The sequence below is a fragment of the Helianthus annuus genome, chromosome 13 (assembly GCF_002127325.2).
Source record: "Helianthus annuus cultivar XRQ/B chromosome 13, HanXRQr2.0-SUNRISE, whole genome shotgun sequence".
Classification (NCBI taxonomy): domain Eukaryota; kingdom Viridiplantae; phylum Streptophyta; class Magnoliopsida; order Asterales; family Asteraceae; genus Helianthus; species Helianthus annuus.
This window is the reverse complement of record NC_035445.2, coordinates 129,605,609-129,617,769: the sequence shown is the minus strand read 5'-3', so window position 1 is coordinate 129,617,769 and position 12,161 is coordinate 129,605,609. Positions and strand designations below refer to the sequence as shown.

Genomic DNA, 12,161 nt, shown 5'->3' with positions numbered 1-12,161 from the left:
TCCCAAAAATAAGTTTTTAGGTTGATTGAATGTGTAAAATGTGTGTTAAAACAGAAATTTATGTTACTGGGTGTCTGGACATGGCTTCGTGGTGTCTGTGCACGGCCCCGTGTTCAGATCGCCAGTACCAAAAAATAACAGAAAATAACAGAAGGCTGGGCACGGGGGCGTGTTCAGTGAGCACGCCTCGTGTCCAGTTACCTGAACGGGGTATTTCTGCAAATCATTGAGTACGGGGCGTGTTGGCTGGGCACGGCCCCGTGCTGAACTTGCTGTAATGAAAAAAGATTGTTGGGTGGCTCTGTTTTTGTGCATGGGGTTTTGGTTCAAGCTTCCCTTAGTATCCATCACCATCCCGAGTGTGTTTTATTCCTGAAAATTAAAACTAAACTAGAAAGCAATAAAGGTTAATCTAAACTAAGCTAGGGATAGTTCCGAGGAATACCTCCGTGGTGCGCAACGTTTATAAGGGTCCTTGGCTAGACCTAAAGCCAGTCATATGTGACCCAAGTGGGATGGTTTGCATCGCATGTTGCACCGTCGGAGAGCATCATCCAAACTTGAGTCTATGACTTTCATGTAGTTGATCGGGTCATCATCTTCAATTCCTTTCCCGACTCCAAACTTCATTTCCTTGTCCCCAACCCTCAATGTTAGTGTTCCCCCATTCATGTCTACCAATGTGTGGGCCGTAGCTAGGAATGGCCTCCCTAAGATGAGAGGTACTTCGGTATCTTCTTCCATATCTAGTATGACAAAGTCGCCTGGAAAGACAAAGTCTCCGACTTTAACTAAGAGATTTCAGCGACACCTTGTGGGTACTTGACGGACCTATCGGAGAGTTGGATGCTCATTTTTGTGGGGCTTGTTTTTCCTAATCTGAGTCGGCGAAACATTGATGCGGGCATGAGGTTGGTGCTAGCCCCAAGATCGGCTAGTGCATTACGTATGGGTGAGTCCCCGATTGAACAAGGAATGATAAAACTTCCTGGGTGAGAAAGTCCCTCATGAATTTTGAATATTTAGGCATTTGGGTTCGGACTTCTACAAATGGAATATTGACATGCAATTGTTTTAGTAAATTTATGAATTTTGTGAATTACTCATCGGTCTTTTGGCGAAGTAACCGACCGGGATAAGGTACCGAAGGGTTCTTCGGTGTCTCTTGATTTGACGCAGGATTCGTCTCTTTTTGTGGTGTAGATGAAGATGTTGTCTGGCTTGGTGGACTCCTTTTAGTTGTGGGAAGCGGAGCTTCCTCGGGACCGACAATACCATTTCTCAATGTGATGAGATGTACTTGTACCTTTGGGTTTGTTTCGGTATTGCTAGGTAATGCGCCTTGTGGTCTCTCGGAGAAATTTTGAGCTAGTTGGTTTAATTGTTTTTCAATGTTTTGAATACTAGCTTGTTGGTTTCTAAAATTCGATTCCAATTGTTGAAATCGTTCCGAGTTTTTCTTATCGGAGTCAGAGATGAGTCGTGAGACAGTGTCTTCAAGCTTCTCTCGTCACCCTTGTTGTTGAGAAAAATTGTGTGACTCATTGCGTGGTTGTTGAAAGTTTGTTCTTTGATTCTAGTTTTGTTGGTTACTACTATTGCCAGGTTCTCTCCAACCAAGGTTAGGGTGGTTACGCCATCCTTGGTTGTAGGTACCTGTCGGAGGACCCGACGGCCTAGGTCTATTATCAATGTAGTTTACCGTTTCCGTTTGATTATCCAATTTCTTTCATACAACTCCAATTTTCATGTGGCCCACCACACCCTTCACAAGCCATAACCGAGGCTGTTTTTGCCATTTCTAACTTTTTGATTTTTGAAGAAAGGGCCTCGATTTGAGCTTGTAAAGAAGTGCTTTCGTCAACCTTATGGGCGCCCGGGGCAATAGATTTATTGCCTCGGGGAGTGTGCCACTGAAAATTGTTTTGAGCAATTTCCTCAATTTGATTATAAATTTCATTTGGGCGACGATTACCTAAAAGTCCTCCGGAGCTAGAGTCAAGCGTTTGTCTTGTGTGTGGCAACAACCTATTATAGAAAGTGGATACTTGTTGCCATACCGCAAGACCATGATGAGGACACTTTCTTAGTAGCTCCTTGAACCTTTCCCAAGTTTCATATAAGGATTCCCCATCTTCTTGTGAGTATGAATTAATTTCAGTCATTAATTTAGCTGTTTTAGCAGGAGGGAAATACTTATATAGAAACTTTTGGGCTAGTTCATCCTAGGTGTTTACCGAACCAACTGGGAGGGTATTAAGCCAAGCCTTAGCTCGGTCTTTTAGTGAAAATGGAAATATTCGTAGGTGGATGGCGTCATTTGATGCTCTGTTGATCCGAAAAGTATCACATATTTCCAAAAAGTTGGTAATATGTAAATGGGGATCTTCATCCGCAAGCCCGTGGAAGGTTGCGGAGTTTTGAAGCATTTGGATCAAATGCGGCCGAAGCTCGAAGTTGTTGGCATCGACATTCGATGCATTGACAGCAACACCAAGATTACTTACGATGGGCCGTAGGTAATCCATGAGGGTACATTGGTCCGCCATCGGAAGTAGGTCCCCCGAAACTTTCTCTTGATTTTTAGCTTTAAGTCTTTTTCTTAGAAAGCATCGGGTTCGTCTAGAGGTTCTTTTATGTCTCTACTGGAACTGGAGCTCATACACTACGTAGAAGGTTCAGGTGTGGCGCCTGGGTTCCAAGTTCTGAAATAAAAACAAAAAGAAAGTTGGTCAAAAGTTTCACCACGGCCCCGTGCTCAGATGAACACGACCCCATGGTCAGAGTTACAGTGATTGTTTTCCCGGTCCCCGTTACTGGAAAGCTCGACACGACCCCGTGTTGCACCGACACGGCCCCGTGCTCAACTCTCTGTAACTCAGAAAATAAAAACTGCTAGTAACAATGATGGGCACGGCCCATGTCCGACCAGGGACGACCCGTGCTGAGTTCTGCAGAAGCTGAAAATTTAAGAAAAATCCTAAAAAAATAGAAAAGTAAGAAAAAAACGATTAGGCCGTTGATTCCTAACTTTCTTAAAATCCTTGTGTCCCCGGCAACGGCACCAAAAACTTGATGTGTGTCGGAGTGTATATTTTTATGTATATTTTTAGCCCTTTTTAACACTTTAGTCAAGTTTTAAATTTATAAAACATGATATTCTACTAACACTAAACACACATATGGGCAAGTGCACCCATCGTGAGCGCAGTATAGCGTTGGTAAGATACCGAGGTCGTCCAAGGACACAAGAGCTTTTAATACCGGTTTATCCTCAACGTCTAATCAAATCAAAAGTTTAGAAAAAGGTTTAAACATGAAAAAAAAACTAAAAATGCTGAAAATAAAAACAAAATAAAAACAGATAGACAAGATGAATCACTTGGATCCGACTCGCCTTTAGTGTAACCTTTGATTATTTCCGCACTTTTAAACTTTTTAAGAGATTATCTTAGTTATTCTAGTAGGCCCCTCTTTTGAAGGTGACGTTACCCTCTACCCAGTAGTTTGAGTCAGCAAGGATACAATCCTTAAGGGTTGGATTATTGAAAGATAATTAATTAAGTTATTAATGCGTAATGTGGTAGGCCCCTCTTTTGAAGGTGACGTTACCCTTGGCTAAGTAGTTTGAGTCAGCAAAGATACAATCCTAAGTAGCCAGGTTAATATATTAATAGTAGTTTACATATGAGGGGATCAAGAAATTCGAACCCCCGCCATCCAATACCAGTGGGTATTGAAGGAGGTCCTACTAAGCTTGACCCAGGTCCTTGCATGATCTATACATTGAAAAAGGCAAGACGCTTACCAAACCATTCCCTTAACCCCCGACCAGGTAGCCAACATATCTCCATATAGACCGTGGAGATATGAATGGTGTAAATCTTTTATTTTATATAGACAGTAAAATAACGCCAAGACACCACGGACAAATGATAAGGAAGTTTCACCTTCAACATAAGAAACTAGTTATTAAATTCATTAATATATAACGAAATAAAAAGTGCGAAAAGATAAAAAATAAAAAGTATTACACTAAATGCTTGTCTTCACCAAGTGATGTAAGAGACATAGGTAAACATGGCCTTTGATTGTCAAGAACTCTTACTATCAATCTTGGATCCCGAGACTACTACACACACTCTATGATGGACGATGGATGATGGTGTTGTGCTGGTGGTGGAGTGTGGGTGAAGTGGGAGAGAGGTGGTTTGCCAAGGGATGATTTGCAAGTGAGCCAATCACCCCTATTTATAGCCCGCACAGAAGCCCGAACACGGCCCCGTGTCCATTGGGCACGGCCCCGTGTTTGTCCGGCCCCGTGTCCATTGGGCACGGCCCCGTGTTCATCCATCTTCTATTTCTTCATTAAATGCACTTTGTCTGCATTAGTTAACCACGCCCCCGTGTCCGCTGGGCACGACCCCGTGTGCAGAAGCGTATATGTACTATCAAGATTTGCTTGGATTCTACGAATCTTTGTGTTGACCACGGCCCCGTGTCCGGTGGACACGCCCCGGTGTTGGGTGTTAGAAGCTTCTACAACTTTGTCTTTTCTGCAGACACTTGGGCACGCCCCCGTGCACATTGAGCACGGGGCGTGTTCAGCTTTCTTTTCTCTTGTTTTTGCTTGGGAAGATGTTGTCGAGGGGTCGGGCATGCCACGTTTATTTCTTTTCTTGTATTATTGTTAGATTTGGCTGCATTTTTGCTTCTTTTGTTCATTTGAGCTCATTTAATCCTGAAAATATAAAAGAAGACAAAAGCACACTTTTTCCAACATTAGTACTAAAAGGCTTAGTTTTATGCCTCAATTGATGTAATTTATATGTTGCATTTTACACACATCACTGATCAGCAACATGAGATTTAAGTTCAAAAGATCAGAAATTTGATGGAAGCAAGGTTCAAAGATACACAAGCAGACATCAAGGCAATCAAGGCCCACTTGTTGAAAACCACTGGCTCTGCTCCTTCCTCAATCATTTTTGTGGACAATCCACCACCTAATGATGCCAAAAAGGGGGAGAAAATGAAGCAGTTAAAGAAAATGGGATATGAGGATGGCCTGTACATTGCACCAGACAATTTTAGTATGCTTGCAGATCTCCCTAGGCCAGATGTTACCAAAAAGGTTGATGAAACCTTAAATGCCTTTGCTAATGAAAAAGAAAGGCTGAAAAAGGATATGGAGGCAAAGGGTAAATCAAGGTTTGAAGAGGAGAAGAAAATTTATATGGAGTTAGAAGATCAGGGTGTTTCTGAGCCTAAGGATGAGGAAAGTCCTAAGCCCAAAAGAAAACAACCCACTAGAAAAGTGAGGCAACCCAAACCCATCCCTTCTAGACCCACAAAACACACTCCCCAAACTCCTAAAAATCCACTCATCAAATTTCCAAACCAATAGATGTTAGAACACCTGTTGCATCAACAACTGTTAATATTTCAGTTGTTTCAACAGCTGTTAGCCAAACAACTGCCACCACTACTTCAACACACACTCAATCCACTGCTATGCCTAAAATCACAACACCACCAAAATCATCCTCATTACCACCAACACCACCTGCCAAAAAGCAGAAGACATCAGGTGATACATCATCTGTTGTAATGACAATAGTGGTTGAAACACCAGTTGTTTCAACAACTATTAGTCAGCCACCTACCACTCAAATCACCACCACTCAACCCACCAAAACACCACCAACCTCTCTTAAACCTAAAAGGAGAAGGATAATTTTGAATGATGAACCTTCACCACCTCCAACATCTTCACAACCACTAACCCTTGTTGCCATTCCAAACCCTGTTCCACTTTCTTCAGCACAAGTTCAAAATCCAAGCACTGTCATTACTTCTGTAGGTGTCCAGTTTCCTTTAGAGCTTATAGCAGTTAGAGAGGAGATCAAATCCTTTTACTCTGAAGATGACTCTGCTAAAAGGAATTTGTCATCTCTTCAGGGATATCCTAGGCCTAACAACATTGAAGAATATTTGAAGTTAAAGGCTCAACAAGCAGAGGATATCTCCAAAAGAAATTAAAAGGGAAAATCTGACAAGGAGATTCAAAGATACTACCAATACTTGCTCACTCAAGTCAGTACTTTGGAAAGGTTTTCAAAAGATCTTTGTCAGCATTTATCAGAAAGAGATGATGAAAGCCTGAGAAAAGATTACATTGAACACATTATGGCATTCAAGAAATACAAGGCAGAAACAACTCAGTATAAAGAATGGACTCTTTGTGAGCTCAAAGAGGAGTTAGAAAGAATTGATAAAATGGACAAAGACAAAGTTAAACATACTCCTCCTATTTGGGCAAAGTACAAGAAAAATGTACCTGATAAGGTGTTAAAGCTGAAGAGAATGAAAGAGGAACTCATTGCTGCTGATTTTGGGTCAAGGAATCAGGTGACAAGGTGGAAAGAAGAAAAGGTCATGGCTAGTTACAAATAGTTGGAAGAATTGAGAAATAAAAATCCAAATGTTCCTCAAAAGCCTGGCTATCCAGAAGCATTGGTTCCAGTAAGACAACCAAAACTGCCTATCAGAAGATCCACTCTTTATCAAAGAAGAAAACAAAAGCAGATGAAAGCAGAAACAACAACTGATATAGCACAAGGGGATTACATTATAAAAATGGTCCTTCAACAGATGATAGCAGAAAATCCTGAGTTGGCAAAAGCTAGAAACACTGCTCAACCAGTCATCAACAGGCCACAATCTCCAAACTCATCTGCAATAAAGACTCTCCCAAGAAACCCATTGGATTCAAAAATAATAAACGATCCCTAACTTGGGCTGGGTGTTGAAGATCTGCAAGATCTTCTTGAGCTTCCACTGTGCAGGGATGAGGATGACACAAGTTCCATTGACTTTGAATTACAATTCAAAGGACAAGTTAGGGATCTTTTGATGAGGCAATAAAAATCCAAGAATAATGAAGGGTTTTGGCATCATCTGTTCCAGGGGGAGATTGTTGGGATTGAACCCTACCAAAGGAACAGTTGATAAAGCCAAAACTGGATCAGATTAGTGAATTCAGAATAAGCAGATGTTTGTATTCAGTCTTCCCCTTGGAAGTGGTTCTAACAACTGATGACCTATATCTACTGATCCTCTACAATAACTGCTCTCTTTCATCTACTGCTAAAGACTGCTGAAGATAAACAATAATGCTCAATCTACTGTCATGGTTCAAGTACTGCTGAAGACACAAAGTACTGCTATAAGTATAACAGTGGAATGAGAAGCAGTAGTTAGTTTATTTCTTTGTAATATATTGTAATCAGTAGTTTGATAACAGTGCTTGTATTAGATCAGTAGTTTCAGGTTGTTAGGAGGTTAGATGTCACTTTCATGGTGACGTCAGCAAAGATGCCACAGTGGTTTGCTTCGTACTATAAATAGAACAGTACCCTGTACTGTTCTATTAGCTCTTTCATCACTTGTCATTCTGTACGAACAAACCATTGTGAGCTCAGGCTGAGGGGAGTTTATAATACATGCATGCATTGTAATTAAAGCTTATAATAAATATAATCATTCGATTTCATGTTAAACATGTATGTTGAAAGCAAATCTTCCATTTGATTGTGTTGAAAGTTTTATTCCATTTTAATTCCGCTGCAATTGTTCTTGTTCATTTTCATTTTAGTTAAACAAAACACAATTATAAGAAACTCAGATCCTAACAACCCAAGACCACAAAGGCTTGGGTCCCCATCTCCAACTAATAATGTGAGTACATGTGCAGGGTGGTCCAGTAGGAACTTTCAGCAGTCATTGGATTGTTGATAGTGGGGCATCTAGGCACATGACCGACGACATGAAGCTTCTCTACGACGTCAAATCTATTAGAGGGGGTTATGTTGCATTTGCTGGAGATAAGGGCAGATATATTACAGGGGAAGGAATGGTATCCAACGGGGTTGTAAGCTTTGATAAGATCAACTTTGTTCAACAACTTGATCACAATCTTCTCAGCGTTTCACAAATTCGTGATAAGAAGTTTTCAGTACACTTTGATGCAAATGGATGTTATGTGTTGAAACCCGATTACAAGATTCCAAAAGATTGGATTCTCTTATCTGCTCCAAGGATAAATGATTTATATGTCCTTGATACGAGCCAAGCAATTACAACGTCTGCACAAGCAACCTCTTTCGTTTCCAAAGCCACAGAAAAGGAATCAATCTCTTGGCATAAATGGATGGGACAAATTCATTTAAGAAAAATGAATCATTTGGTGTCAAATGAATTAGTGCATGGCGTTCCTGTTAAAAATTTCCATCTTCAAGACGTCTGTGTTTCATGCCAGAAAGGGAAGCAAAGAAAGAAGTCGCACTCCACAAAGAAGATCAACACTATGGCAGTTCTGCTTGAATGTTTGCACATGGATTTGTTCGGTCATGTCAAGCATAAAAGCATTAGGAATGATCAGTACTACCTCTTGGTGACTGATGATTATTCAAGATTTTCTTGGGTGGCGTTTATGGCACACAAGAGTGACACTTTCGGAATTTTCAAAAACTTGATCACTACGATTGAGAATTTGTATACTTTGAAAGTTAGACAGATACGCAGTGACAATGGAACTAAATTTAAAAATCATGCAATGGCAGATTTTTGTACATCCAAAGGTATTCTTCACGAATTCAGTGCAAGTTACACTCCTCAACAGAATGGCGTCGTTGAGCGTAAGAACCGTACATTGATCGAAACTGCTAGGACTATGTTGGTAGAGTCGCAGTTGCCTATTCCATTATGGAGTGAAGCTGTGACCTCTGCATGTTACACAATGAATCGAGTCCTTACAGTAAAAAGATACAACAAGACCTGCTTTGAGCTTCTTCATAAACAGAAACCAGATTTACAATTTCTTGAACCGTTTGGAGCTCCTTGCACAATGATCGATCTGAATGGAAAGTTTAGGGCAAAAGCAATTGAAGGATACTTTCTTGGGTGTGCCACCCAAACTTAAGAGTCTGGAATCTAGAGACAGAAAGGGTCGAAGAATGGTCTGAAGTCAGAGTACAAAGGCACACATTGCCAGTCAAATGTTCTGGTCAACCTTGGATGTTTGAGTACAATGACTTTTTCAATTCGATCAATATTGAAGAAGTTGCAGTAGATGTTGCGGCACAGATGTTTTTCAAGAGTGACAACGCAACAGATTCACCGTTGGTTCGTCCAATTATTGACAACAATCAAGAACCATCTTCAGTTAACAATAATGCTCTCGACAATGAGGATTTTCACTATTAACGAATCTTCAGAGGATGATGAATTTCTCGATGCAGACGAAGAAGTTGTTCACGGTACTTCAGAGGCTACACCTCCAATGGACGCCACTAAAACAGCTGAAGCTACTGCATCATCATCTTCGCTAGTTCAGGGTATTGACTTGTTTGTTGATCTTAATTTTAATAATCTGGGTACAAATATTCAAGTTCAAGATAATCCAGAAACAAGAATTCATAATACCCATCCTCAACAAAACATCATTGGTAATGTACAAAGTGACGTTCACACGATAAATCAGTTGCGAAACCACAGCAATGCAGGCTTGTATGCAACAATTAGAGAATCGGGTTTGCAGAATGATTGGTCCTTCGCGTGTTATGTATCACATGAAGAACCAAAATCTTGGAAAGAAGCTTTGAAAGATAATTCTTGGGTGGAAGCAATGCAGGAAGAACTGCAGCAATTCCAGAAGCTAGGTGTCTGGAAACTCGTTGATAAACCTGATGATTACAAGAAGATTGGTACCTGTTGGTTTTATAAGTGCCAAAAGGATGACCGTGGAATTGTCATTCGGAACAAGGTGAGATTAGTTGTTCAAGGATTTCATCAGATTGAAGGGATAGACTACAACGAAGTTTATGAACCTATTGCACGTCTTGAAGCAATTCGAATCTTCTTGCCTATGCTTCCTTCAAAGGATTCAAGGTGTACCAGATGGACGTGAAAATTGTCACACCCCCAAAATACCACATGCGGAAACCCCGTTAGGCGTGTGACGTACCAGGATCTAGCCACCAATCACATTGAACTAATATCAAGTTATTAAATAAAAACTCCATTCATATTGGTAAAACATTCATAAACATAATCCAAGTTTAACATGTTCAGCGGAAGCATAAGATAAGTCATCATTCATTTTTTTAAAACCAAATAAAAGAAAACCAAATGTATTGTTATGTGTTCTTAAAAGACTCGACACATGACCACTCCAGCCTTCCTAGACAGCAAGTCCCTCTTCCATAGCATCTAACGACCTGTGAGCATGCAACAAGTGTATCAGACAATGTTGGTGAGTTCATATTTTAACGAAAACGTTAATTGCCATGTGTTTAGTTCAGTTTATTGTTAATGTTTATAATAACTCAAGTACCGTAGATGGCGTCCAGATTGTTTTGCCGGTCCCCAATGCCCCGTATCTAAGCATTGGTCATGATTAAGGTCATTAGTTCACGCCCGTCCTCTCAGGTATGGTGTGAAGTTGCCAAGCCTAATAGCGCTATCAACTAATACCCCGTTACCTCCCAGGTAACTAATTCGGTATAAGATGAGACTTAAAGTGATTGAAAATGAGTGTATTAGCTAACATCCCAGTTTTTACCCAAAAGACTTATTCCTCTCAGGAATACCTTTTTGATTGTCCCACCCACCGGGACGCATGAATCAGAGGAATGAACTCACCTTAGTTTTGCTCGGTATTTTAAGTTACCTATTCCAAGTTGGTCAACCAAACCCTACCGGGGTTACCAATCAAGTCAGTTTCATAGTCAATTTAGTCACGTATTTATCACAGACTGCATCCATCACAAAGATCACTATACAATATATAGCATGTACCCAATTCTCATACAAGTCCACATCCCATGTGAATGTCACATAACAACATATAGCAGAGGAGTTTACTACTCTCACAAGTCAAACAAGATTTCTCATTCTGTGCAGCAAATAGATCTTATAAACACAAACATCCATCATCATATACATCATAAACTTTTCTGTTTGTTTACACACATGCAGCATTTCCACGAAGAATCTATTCTTTGTGGAATGCTCCCTTGGCGAAGAATCCTCTAGCGAAGGACTATCCTTCGTCGGGGTTGAGTACGGCGAAGAACCATAGAGGTTCGTCAAACACCAGTCGACGAAGGACTATATTCTTCATCGACCTGGGTTCTTCGTGGGACACTAATAACCATCATTCGCATCGATTATCATGAACACATTTAACATTTACGCATACATAAATCAATTCAGCGTACTACATAAGAAATCATCACACATCATAACAATTCTTATTTCACACACAATGTTCCAACTCATCAACAGTTATTATCCTACCGAGTTCATGTTTTGATGCTAACATCATAACTCACAGTTTATTAACACAAGAACCCTAACAACCCTATTTCATGAAATCATAAAACCGTTGTTCCAATTATCAAACAAGACTTTCAGATTCATCAAGGATAAACTGTAACATTCGCCAAAAATGGATATCCAAAATCCGACCCGCTTTGAAATTCGAATGCTAACCTTTGAATCCTCATATTTTTTTTGTGAAAATAATTAACCGTTTAAGGAATTTAATCCATTTATCGATTTATCTATTTACTTATTTATTTATCTAAATGATTAAATTAGTTAAAATATCAACTAAAATTATTAAAGTTAATTTGGTTAGTTAGCTTTAAATATAAACAAATTACAAATTTTATTTAACAAAGATAATTGTGAAGGGCCTTTATGACAATCCTGAAACTAAAAACCCTTGTATGTAAAATATGAAGCAAATAATGAAATAAGAACTTGAAACATCACATATATTACGTATGCATGAAATTCTTTTTTTAAGTACCTTTTGAAACTAATAAGTTAAATATCGAGAAATATAAATCATAAATTTATATATGTTATTTATTAGTGAAATGACTTAAAGCTTAAAATTAAGAAACAAAAGAAACGAATGGAAACTTTCATGCATGCTTATAACCTCCATTTTGCCGCCAAACTAGAAACGAGTAACAATTGGGCCAGGGAGAATATGGCTGTTTTCCTTCATTCCTTTTCCTAATTTCTTCTTAATAGAAACTTTCCATGTTCAAATGAATGAATCTAGACACCCTTTTGAAACCAAAATT

General features: G+C 39.7%; 1 non-coding gene across 1 annotated transcript; it reads left to right on the top strand.

The window, feature by feature from the left end:
- The first annotated feature begins 2,064 nt into the window (after positions 1–2,064).
- Positions 2,065–2,171, top strand: LOC118486242. Its single transcript, XR_004878094.1, has one exon. It is a non-coding gene; the product is annotated as a small nucleolar RNA R71 (small nucleolar RNA).
- The last annotated feature ends 9,990 nt before the right edge of the window (positions 2,172–12,161 follow it).